Source organism: Eulemur rufifrons, chromosome 19 (assembly GCF_041146395.1).
Source record: "Eulemur rufifrons isolate Redbay chromosome 19, OSU_ERuf_1, whole genome shotgun sequence".
In the NCBI taxonomy this organism is placed as follows: domain Eukaryota; kingdom Metazoa; phylum Chordata; class Mammalia; order Primates; family Lemuridae; genus Eulemur; species Eulemur rufifrons.
The window spans coordinates 107,644,963-107,652,574 of record NC_091001.1 but is presented as its reverse complement, the minus strand read 5'-3'; the positions used below and the strand labels follow the sequence as shown (position 1 = coordinate 107,652,574).

Genomic DNA, 7,612 nt, shown 5'->3' with positions numbered 1-7,612 from the left:
GGTGAAATGAATAATGCAGCGGGGAGTGAGCATCGTTATGTGTCTGGGTGGAGTGTAGGGCACGCGAGCACAGGGAGGAATCACGTTAGTGCAAACATCCCATGATTAAAAATGGTGGATAAGTCCCAGCCAGGGCAGGGATCTTAGTATTACAATGAGCTAGGGGTTAATTGTGGTCATTTTTTTCAGCCTGTGCGCAGGCTCAGTGGGTCCTTGAGCACCATCTGTGGTGGGGTATGGCTTGTCTGTCTTGGGACAAACAGGTGGTGTGAGGCTTTGCACTTGTCTCGTGACTGCGAGGAGGCTCTGCCGGGCCAGGTAAGAAACTCACAAGGGAAGAACGCGTCAGTACGGCAGGAAGTTACAAAGTTCTGGTCAGCAAATCTTACTGGCCTGGGAACTCGAAACGTAAGAGAATTACAAAAAAAAAAAAAAAAAAAAAGACTATAAAAAGTGTTTTCTTGCTTATGAAGCTGGGTATAATACTCTGTGAAAAGTCTGGGCTCCCAAGATCAGGAATGAGCAGACTTCCAATGCTTGTGTGGTGGGACTGTTGCGTTTTTTTGTTTTTTTTTTTTTTCAGTTTATCTTCATTTATTCATTTTTCCATGCTCTTCCTTTCTTTATGGAAATTCAAGTTGCTAACCTGTATTATTTTCCTTCTGCCTGAAAAACTTCGTTTAACATTATGTACAAGGCAGATCTGTTGGTGATGACTTCCCTCAGGTTTTTTTTTTTTTTTTTTAATTTCAGAATATTATGGAGGTATAAACATTTTGGTTACATATAATGCCTTTGCCTCGCCCAAGCCAGGGCTACAAGCGTGCCTTTCCCCCATACAGTGCACTCCGCACCCATTAGTTGTGAGTTTACCCACCGCCACCGCCCCCCTCCCACCTGACCGGCACCCAGTGAGTGTTACTACCATGTGAGCACCTTAGTGTTGATCAGTTAGTACCAATTTGATGGCGAGTACATGTGGTGCATGTTTTTCCATCCTTGTGATACCTCACTTTGAAGGATGGGCTCAAGCTCTATCCAGGATAATACAAGAGGTGCTATATCACCATTGTTTTTTTTGTGGCTGAGTAAAACTCCATGGTATACATATACCACATTTTGTTAATCCACTCATGTATTGATGGGCACTTGGGTTGTTTCTACGTCTTTGCAATTATGAGTGGTGCTGCCATAAACATTTGAGTGCAGATGTCTTTATTACAGAATGTCTTTTTTTTCCCTTTGGGTAGATGCCTAGTGGTGAGATTGCTGGATCAAATGGTAGTTCTACTTTTAGCTCTTTGAGATGTCTCCAAATTAAAAACGATGGTTAAATGCCACGAAGTAGGTGGCAATGCCTTGACCAAATGTGTGTTGCGCAGCCCGAGAGCCTCTTCCATCCTTGTCAAGGGGAGTGCTAACCTTCTCTCCTTTCATGCCACACAGTACTGTCGAGTTTTAAAGGATTCTATTCTGACTGTTTAATAACTTCCCATTTTGGCACCAATTAAAACCTACTGTTTTTAGCTGGTTGAACAATAATTCAACCATTGTATCCTGTAATTATCCATCATTTCCCCCTCTGATGTAGGCATTTCAAAGAGCTCATACATAGCTTAAATTTCTTGGACTTGATGCTTTTTCTATTCAACGACATCTATTGCAGAAATCTCAGTATTAGACTCAGCAGGTAACACCAAATTTTGATACTTTGTAAATAAAATGAGTAAGGTACTTTCCTCCCTCCACAGTTTCTCAATTTATTGGAGTGCAGCTTTCTCAACGAAAAGTCCCTTCTAGTTAGCCTATTGTGAATTTAGAGTTCAGGGTGAAAACATGTGGTCGCGCTGGGCCCCAAGCTTTCTGTCGGCCTCTGGTGTGGCCCAGGCTTTATTCTAAACCCAGGAAAGGTCCCAAAGCAGCTCCCTGCGCAGCCTTGCTTGGTCCCCGTTCACCTCTTCTGATCTTTCTCTCCTCTGAGCACCACCAAATGCTGATGTCACAGCCCAGGTGATGTCATAATCCTGCCACCCAACAATGCGCGTTTCCTAGAGCCCATGGGAGGTGCGGAGGAAAGTGAGAGAGAGCAGAGCGGGAGCAGGGGAGAAGATGGGAGGGGACTGGGGGCCCTAGGGGCAGGAGCAGGAGGAAGGAGAGAATGAAGGGCAGACCGGGGGCAGCCAGTCATGCCGGTCCTACCAGCAACCACCACGCAGTGGCCCAGCCTGCTGAGAACTAGACCAATAGGAGAAAGAGGAGACCCGACCGGGAGGCCAACATTCCCATGAGCAGAGACCTCCCTAGGAAGTTCAATGGAAGCTGAATGGGGTCCTCACGGTTCGCCCTGTATATGGGGAAGGCGAGACTTTTTTCAGGCAGCTAAGGTAAGGGGCAGCTTCCCCGCGGGGTGTGTCAGCATCTCCCATGCCGGCTTCCGGGCACTGACTCCCTGAAGACGGCAGTGACTGAGACTCGGGGAAATGAGGGGCCTGTGGCAAGGCTCGGAGTTTTGCTTCTGTTCTCTGTCCGTTGGTTTGCTCTGGGCGTTCAGACAAGTGTCTCGTACTTTTCAGTGTCACTGGACGCCTTCTCAAGGAATTCTTGTAATAATGATACACTATGATCCATATTTATGAAATTCTAGTTTATACAACATTTTTTCTAATATCTTATTTACATGGGGAATGCAAAGGAAATGCCATTTAGATGTGCAGATCAGCCTATGATACTGAGTGTATTTTCAGGGAGTTTTCCAAGTTGGAGCCTAATAGGAACCTCCAGAGTCTAATTCCTGTTAGAAGGACAAGAGGCAGTAGGGACAGGAGCTTCGATTCCCCAACCAGGACCCCAGGAGAACCCGCCACACCTGTGTGCAGTAGGTGACATTTGTCCTGGGCTACTCCTCCCCCTTTCCTGACTCTCTTCATTCCCTGCTCACATCCCACCGGGCTGAGGTCTGTGCAGTACGGACAGCCATCAGACAGCAAAAACTGTCTATAGGAAGTGTACTTCTGATGGGATTTTAAGGCAGTGGGCTTTTTAATTTGTTCTGTTTTGTTTCTGAGTTGGGAAAGGGTGGTTGTCAGAGACTTTTCAAAACAGCCAGGCCATGTGGTCTTACACCACATGGTGAGAGGGCCCCTGGCAGGGACGCACACAGACACAGTTCCTGAATCACTTTGTTCTCCCTGGATTTCTTTCCCTTCTTTTATGGGGGATCGTGGAAACAAATGAAGAATCACTTTTCCTAAATCCAAGAAGGACATTTAATGGATAAGGCTACCAGGGCTGTCATCTCCCAGTGCAGGGGCAGGACTGAGGCCGGGCAGAGACGCTGCCTGCGCCCCACCGTGAGCCTGGGCGGTGCCTGGCAGGGTTATTGCTCGAGTGATCCCTTCTCTCAGACTCAAAAACGGGCACACTTGGAAATGTGCTGTCCCTTCAATCCCCCACGACAATCAATTCACGACCATAGCTCGACCCTATCACCGAACATCTGGACCATCACAGAAGCCCACTCTGCTTCATCCGCTGCCTGGCTTTCCCGACGTCCTGTAAGGCAAGCCTGCCGTGGCCAGATTCAGCTTCGTAATGTTTCACTTCCTGCTTACAAGCTTTTAATGGTTCTCCAGGGCCTTTGGGATGAAACACTCTGTAGGCTGCCACCTGAGGCCATCGTGTGTGTGCTGGTCTCAGCCTGCCTTCCCATGATAATTGCTCAACAAACCCGAGTTGTTGGATGATCTGCACAGGAATCCTCAACACACTTTGAGCTCTCCCGCTGCCCAGGGTTGATGAACGTGTTGCTCCACCTTTACCCCAGGCTCCCACCCCCAGCTCCTCTCTGCTCAGCTTTACTGGTTGTCATGGTGCTCCTACGGGCCTGGTGGTAACCCCATCTGCTTACACGCAGCTGAGCCTCTCTTCTCACCCCAGCACCCTCTCAGCGCTCCTCCTGCTCCCAAAGCCCTTGGGCCTTTGTGTCTCTACCAATCATTTGATAGTAACCACCCGTGGCAATGTTGAGCCCGTTATGTTTTCTTTCTTTCTTTTTTTTTTTTTAATTAAGCTGCAGCATTTATTCAAATGTTACCAGTTTTCCCACTCGTGGAGGCTTTCTGCTTCAGCATGGAACCCGGATCCTCAGCTCTATTCCCATGCTGTGCCTCCTCCGTCTGCCCCCCAGGCCGGGCCCCGTCCTCCTCTTCCTCTCCTTGTCTTTCGTGACCTTGCCTGTTGAAGAGCACTCATTAGTCACCTTGGTAGAAGGTCCCTTGGTTTAGGTTTGGCTGATGTTTTGTCATAATTAGGTTGTAGCTCTTATGTACTATTGGGAGGAAGGCTACGGAGGCGATGTCACATTGCCAGGGCGTCCTATCGGGCGCAGGGTGTCAATATGCCTTACTGGAGATACTAACCCTGGTTGCTGGGTTAAGGTGGTGTCTGCCAGATTCTTCACTGTAAAGTAATTTCCCTTTGTAATTCCTTTAGTAATTACTTTGTAATTACTAAATATTTTGAAGGAAGTATTTGAGACTATGTAAATATCCTGTTTCTCCTTTGCCGGATAACCTTAGCTTCCATCGGTGGATCCTGCCTGTAGCAATCATTAATATTACTGCAGCTGGATTATAATGGTGGTTTTCTTCTTCTCTCATTCTTTCTACATGTGTTAATTGGAATTCTTCTTTAAAGAAGAGTTGTGTCTTCACTATTCCTTTCTAAATGCAGCTATTATTTATATCAGTATGGATTTGTGGGTTTTAAAAATTATTGGGGTTATAATCCAATAGTATTGTTATTTATTTTGTCAGCAAGTTTCAACTTTGGTCATTGGCGGGTCCTCATGTTGGCTTCTGTGCTCTTTCAACATCTTTGCTCATATTTTTAATTTTTTTGGCACTTCCTTACTTTCTGGTACCACAAGGTCCTCCAGGGTCATGTAGCATTGTCTCTGTTCTGGCCCTGGGATCAATCAGTTCTCCAATGAACCCTAATTCTTTTTATTGGAAAATAGCATTTATAAACCAAGACCTGGGTGCTCGTGTGCTCACTGCTCCTGGGTGTCACTGCGGGGGGAGAGAGAGAGAATATATGTATGTATCATAACCCTGCATACACACGCCTCTACTTTATCCATCCATCCATTTATCCATCTGTCTATCTAATCTATCATCTGTCTACATTTAAAAAAATGAGTTCATATGTGACACCAATTCAGACCATAAGGTACATTCAACCCTTCCCTTTTCCTTATTTGTAACTTCTTTCTCCAACAGCAAGAAACATCACTCCTATTATCTACAATTTATTTACTTATTTTTTCAACCCTAGTACCCAACTAAAGTACAGTTGGCCCTCTCTATCCACGGGTTCCACATCTGAGAGTTCAGCCAACCGCACGTTGATGTATTCGCCAGATGCAGAAGCCACGGATACGGAGGATTGACTTTTCATATCTGTGGATCGTGCAGGTTTGTGTACGGTTCTTTTAGTTTTTGGCCTTATGGTATTCAGCTGAAACACTTTTGGCCAAAGTTACTTAGGTCACTGTAGTTACGCGATTCATTTGTAACACAGATTCATTTGTCAGTCTGCATTCCATTTTTACTCCCACATCCTGTTTGATTTTTTAAAACTTACAGACAGTAATATTCTTTGTAGTGTACAGTTCTATGAGTTTGGATCAATGCATAGAATCATGTATCCACACCACAATTCTGTGCCTTTATATTTAATCCTTCACACATCACAGGTTTCCTGGAGTTATTGTATAGCTGGGTCTTCCTTTGTTATCCAATTTGACAATCTCTATCTTTTAACTGGTGTATTTAATGTGATTTTTTTTTTAAATAGATGGATTTAAATCCACCATCTTACTAGTTGTTTTCTGTTTGTGCCATCTGTCCTTGTGGTTTTCCTTTTTCTGCCTTCACTTGGGTTAACTGAACTTTTTTTATAATTCCATTTTATCTCCTTAAAGCATTTTTAGTGATTGCCCAAATGCTTATAATTTACATTTTTAATTATAATTTACCTTAAAATAATATTATAGCACTTTATGCAAAAGGTAAGGACCTTCACTATATTCCCAAGTCTTCCTTTCCATCCTTTGTGCTTTTACTTCTGAATATGCTGTTAACATACAAAGCATTGCTACATTTTTGCTTTAGATTGGGGGTTGATAAACTCTAGGAATGTGGGCCATATCTGGTCTGCCACCTACTTTGTGAATAAAGTTTTATTGGAATGAAGTCATGCCCCTTTGTTTAGATATTGTCTGTGGCTGCTTTTGTGCTATAATGGCAGAGTTGAGTGGTTGCATCAGAGACCATGCGACCTGAAAAATCTACATCATGTACTTTCTAGCTCTCTTGTATGGTTTCTCATGAGAAGTCTGCTATAATTCTTACCTTGTTATCCTATGCAATTTGTCTTTTCTCTGGCTGCCTTCAAAATTTTCTCTTTGCTTTTATTTTCAGTAATTCAAATATGATATGCCTCTGTGTGTGTGTGTGTGTGTGTGTGTGTGTTTGTGTGTGTAAAGTGGCCAGACCAAAACTGTGGGCCTCTTTGGACCAATGTTTCAGTGCACATTTGGGAGAAGTTCACGGGGGAGGACTGGGGAAGCGTGTGGCTGGGGCAAAGCTCAGCTATTCCACTTTGTCCTTAAACAGAGTCACTCCCCTCCCTCTAAACGTGCATCCTCCATTCAGCACCATTCAGCTCATCTTCTTTCAGTTCAGCAACCACTTGGTGTTATTTACTCACACTCCCTACAGTTCCTTCTCCCTTCCCCTTGCAGCTTATCAAAGCATTGCTTTTAGAGATATAGAGTAGTATTTCTGAGCAGAGTTATGGTAAATAGATTTTCTCTATTTTGCTGTGTTTCCAGGGATGTTAAAGCATCTCATATAGATTAGAGCCTGGGCAAATGCATCTGGTTTTAATGTTGTAAGTTTATGGACACAGAGACCGTCCTCCCATCCCACACACTGGTTGGCCTACACAATCACGCATTAGCATTTTCCCGCATACACTTAATAATTGTCCACTTGCATGACTCTGTAGCTGCTCTTTCTTTCTGAGGAGTGGAGGTCCACAGCACCGCTGACACTCCCTGCCAAGAGGTGTGAGCACTCCAAGTTCCATTTTAGGAAAAGTACTGATGGAATGGATCCCAGAGATCTCCTTTTAAAGGACACAATCAAACTGAAATTCAGTGCCGTTAAGTGTCTTGACAAAGTGCAGAAGGTTATTGGCAGAGTGTGTCCATGGTGCCCGAGGAGGTGGATAATGTTCCTCTAACATCTTTGATGCTCCTTTTAGATGTATGTGTGTTTTTACTTATATATGATATTAATGTTATGCTTAGGGTTAAACGAAAATTCATATTAGCTTTCCTAAGTACACAGGAAATCGTGTTTGAATCCAGGAAATCGACAATAACTCTAAGTGGCTGGTCCCTTTCCTGCGTTAACTTAGCTTAGCCAGGCAATTCATCAGTCACGTGACAAGCCTTCTGGGACCCTCCTGTGGGCCCAGCACACTGGACACTGTGGAATAGGGACGTGTGAGATCAAAGAAGTGAAGTCCTCAGGGTGTGTTTACT

At 44.4% G+C, this 7,612-nt stretch overlaps 1 non-coding gene across 1 annotated transcript; it reads right to left on the bottom strand.

Moving 5' to 3' along the window:
* Positions 1–1,318: 1,318 nt before the first annotated feature.
* Positions 1,319–1,444, bottom strand: LOC138400460 (U6atac minor spliceosomal RNA). Its single transcript, XR_011236340.1, has one exon. It is a non-coding gene; the product is annotated as a U6atac minor spliceosomal RNA (small nuclear RNA).
* Between the last annotated feature and the right edge of the window lie 6,168 nt (positions 1,445–7,612).